This window comes from Chaetura pelagica, unplaced genomic scaffold, assembly GCF_000747805.2.
Source record: "Chaetura pelagica isolate M959 unplaced genomic scaffold, ChaPel_1.0 scaffold462, whole genome shotgun sequence".
Taxonomy (NCBI): domain Eukaryota; kingdom Metazoa; phylum Chordata; class Aves; order Apodiformes; family Apodidae; genus Chaetura; species Chaetura pelagica.
Genome location: NW_009952454.1, coordinates 290,943 through 295,354, shown reverse-complemented (window position 1 = coordinate 295,354; position 4,412 = coordinate 290,943).

Here is a 4,412-nt window from a genome sequence, read left to right as displayed (position 1 = left end):
AGGGAAAGTCACCCAGAGCACTGAGTGTGCAGCTCCACACTGAGCAGCTTCGCACTCCCCCAGAGCTGCTGCGGGCCTGAAGTTCTTCAGGAGCTCCCGCCTCAAACCCAGCCTGTGTGAACCCCAGCAGATACGAGAGGTCAGCACCAGCAGAAAGTCGTTTCTCCACCGAGCTCTTGGTGGCGGGAGGACCCCTCATGCCCACCACATGCATCCCGTGCCCTTGGCCCCTCCATTCACCCCGGGGCAGAGGGGCTTGGGGTAACAAAACTTGGGGGAGCTCACCGGCCCGCTGTACCTGGGAGGACACCCCGCACACCCCTCACTACTGGATGTTGGCCTTCTGTGGAAAACCACTCCCTTTGTCCCCACCCGATGAAGACATGTTGCTAAAATAAACCTTTTCTTGAGAGCAGTTTTTCCCTTTTAGCTGCATAAAGCGGCCCTACGAAACTCGGGGCTGCTGCAGCCTGGGCGGAAGAGTGAGAGGAGATTTCGCCTTTCCCTGAGATGTGTTGGGGTTTTTTCTCCTAAACAACTTTCCTGACAAGCACAGGGCCCTTCGACAGCCCTTTGTGCCAATACCTCTGATAAGAAATCTTTCCCCGACGAGCTTTCTGTGCAGGCGACACAGAAGGAATGAGGCATTTCCAAAGGCTCCAGAGTGCTCGCAGTCTTTAGATGCTTTGTTTTGGCTTTAAATATAACTCTCCGCGGAGAAAGTTTGTGTCGTGCGTAAGAAATGTCACTCCTGGCTCCTGGCGAGGTGATTTATAAGACGCGCTGCTGACGCCGGGGGGGCGTGTTTGGCTGCGGACTTGAGCTATCACCAAGAAGGACTTGTCCCTAGAAATTGTCAGAGAAATTTATAGTCCCGGCATGTGTCTTGGTTAGATCATAGCCTACCAAGCTATATTTGGGGCTAAAAACAGAGGAGGGGAAATTAAATAATATATGGGGAAATACTTCGAATTTTGAGAGTCAACAACAACAAAAGCAGAAGGAATCTTTTCAGGAGTTACAAGCGCCGGGCTATCTCCGAGCTGCAGAATAAATACAAGGCAATTAAGATAAGATAAAATAATTCTTATCTGCTGCTCTCGGCAGCAGGGCGGGAGCAGCAGCCCGGCCCGGTCCGGGGTGGGGACCGGCACCGTGATGGGCTCCGGCCCGGTGCCCTGAGGGTCCCTGGACGGGACGGCCCACAGGTGGTCAGCACCGCCCGGAGGGGAGGGCAGCCTGCTTAGGCAGGGAGAGGGACACGTTTTTTGTTCTCGGCCTCCTGAACAACACTTAGTGTGGAAAATTTGGGTGAGAAATTCTTCTTGTGATACTTTTTTCCTTGTTAGGGTGGCAGAAACCCCTCAAATCCGGCATGACCCTGCACCAAAAGATCAAATCCCTCCTCCGATGGCTCTGGGGAACCTGTCCTGTTGCCTTGGGAATCGCATTAGCTATTTCTAGGTGGTCCCCGGGGCAGAGGTATGGCTGTAAACCGGGTCTTCTCACTAATAAGGTTCATTTAAGTCTTTCTATTCAGTGAGAGTGGAGAGGCCTTTATTTGCTGCTCCTCTGCACAGCCCTGCACTTTCTCGTGAAGGACAGACCCTACGGGCTCCTCAGCCCGGACGACTCCCCCCAGGGGGTCCTTGTCTTCCCCTAGGACAGCTCGGCGCCCCTGAGGGATCTTTGCCCGTGCCTGGTCGGACCTGAGCTCAGGGCAGGTCCGGGGAGGGTGAACACTTTGGGTTTCATTCAAACCCAGCACCTGGCAGGCCTGAGGTGGGCTGGCTCCACCATGCCCTCTCCCTCCTCCGCCTTAAAGAAATGTATTAATTAACATGAATGTATTAACAACTTAATCAATGTTGCTAATATTAGTAGGTCAGCATGATTAATATCAGCCAGCGTTAGCTTCAGCAGAATCCCGCTGGGTCTGAGAACTGAATTCACTTGGTCGTTAGTTTCTCCGGAGCCGGCACCGTGTTTTCCCCTCACAGGTGTAATAAAGAGAAGAAAAGGTAACCGGTAGGGCTGGGATGAATACGGGAGCTGCCGGGATGGCGAGCGGAAGACGGTCCCTTCTGGCAGCTCCTTCCTGTGACGGTGGTGGAGCATTAGTAGCATCCCTCAAGCTCCCACCGGTGAGGACTGGGATGCAGTGAAGTGCTGGAAAAGGATGGTACAACTCGGCTGGGAAAACCGTCAGGGGAGGGATGTTCACCGGCAGCTCAGGAGGAAGGTGGGGGGTGATTCCCCAGAAGAAGTTAACTCTTCCCATCTCACACTTCAAAGGCTCAGCTCCTGCCTCGCTGTCTCGCCCGCGTTTCCTTCACAGGTTTTCAGCCTCAAGCCGTCCCGTGGCTCTGACGGGCTGGTTCAACATCTTCAGGGCTTCAAGTAGCTCTTTAGCAAACACATCCCCAGACTAGATCAGCACAAGATAAATATTACTTTAGCATCCCTACAACACGTGTGAGCCTATCTCATTTGCATATTTCGAGGTTAATAATCGCGAGGCAATTGCAGTGTTTTGACAACGATCAAGAACTGAATACGCTTAATATGCTTAATATATGCCCTCCAGTTGCACAGAACAGAAGGGCAGGGTTGCAAATATGCCTTCCCCATTTGTTTGACATTTTGAAGAAGGTAAAGAATGGCTGAACTAATGGCAAAATCTTACAGTCATTCAATAATTTAGATTTTATTGAATATTCCCCTTCTTTCCTCCGACATTTCAGTCTCGCTAATTAGGACAAATAAGAAGGGGCCTGCTGTTAGCAAGGATAATAACTGGCGAGGTTCCATTTATTAAGTCACTTTCCGTGGGTGTAGAATTGATCTGTGGCTGTGACTGGCATGCTTTCTAGACCTGCAGCAACTTTGAGAAGTCATTATGATCTGCAGAAGGGCCCTGGTTAGAGATTTGTATTGATAAGGTGTCAGGGTTTACGTTGGGGGGTACGCGGAAGCCCCTTCCCCGCCCCCGTCCCACCCCGGCGCTGTGTGCCACGGGGGAGGCCACCCCCTCCCAGCCCCTTGCAAGGGGAGAACCCTGCAGAAGACGATGTCCCTTCTTGTCCCCTCCCCTTCGCCTCTCCCTTCCCCTCCTCCCTTCCCCACGGAAAGGGCGTGTGTGTTGGTGGAAATCCGCTGCAAGATCTATTTGCGCAGAGACTGCGCGCACGTATTTTTGAAGTGGAATCAGAATCTCCCTTCTCTGGAGAGGCAAAGGGGGTGCACAGATCCTTGATCCGAACCAGACCGGCGCAGAGCGGCCCCGGGGACCGGCAGCGCTCAGGGCTCTTGGCGTGGGCCAGCCCCGACCATCTGATTCCCTGCTCCCGCCGGCCCCCAACAAGCCTGTATTCAGGATTGCGAGGGGGAGGAGGCGAGAGGGGAAATATGTAAAGCACTGGAACAAATGGCGCTTTGATAGACAACGTCTGGCAGCGCCAACGCTGCCGCTGAGTATGTTCCAGAAGCTGGAGATATTAAATAAACTTAAAGATAATGAATAGCCTTCTGTGGTACTTGGGCTGTGCCTGCGCTTTCTTTCCCTCCTCATGGCTCTGGGACTTTGAGAGGAATCGGTGAGAGAGGGCAGCGCGATGGGGTGGGGGGTGAGGACTCCCAGGCAAGGATGCGAAGGCAGCTCGTTTGCAGCGAGCAAGGCGCTTCCTCTTATTTATGGGAAGGTGTTAAATACTGTTCACTTGAATCTTTTCACTACAATCTACTTCGATTTTCAATATAAACCTACTCCTTCCCTCAGTGAGATGCTGGCAGGTTTGAAACGTCTGCTCGTTTGGTAGGGAAAAAGGCTGGCTGTATTATTAGGAATAAAAAGGTAGCCGTAAAATCGACCCCCCTTTGTTACAGAGGGGAGAGACAATCCAGATCTTCGAACAGCAATTTCGAAAACATCTGTCGAGGGCTTTCTTTATTTCATTTTATTTCTTTTTACAGCCCGAAATCGAAAGCAAGCCTCGCTCTGACGCTCTTAATCCGAAATCAAATATCGGGCCACCAGACGCAAGTTTCCCGGACTCCAACGCTTTCCTCGGGGTCTCCGGGGGGTGGCCCCTTCGCTGCCCGTTAGCCCCCTGCCCCCCGCCACCCCCCCAAACCCACCCCGGACTCGCCTTTCCGCGTTACTCTCGCACAAACCCCTCTCGAACGCCTGCTAAATTTCTGCCGTGTCTGAGGAAACACCAATGACTTAGCAAAGACGTAATATGATTTATTTTGGGTGTCACCGCGATTGATTCCTGAGCTGACCCCTTTTCATTCATAAGCCTTCCCACCCCCTCTGCCTCGCCCTCCCTCCTTGATATATGAGTTTTGTATTTAAAATTACATGTTGGGAGAAAGGTTTCGTGAAGGGATCCCAGAGCCGGGACAGAGCA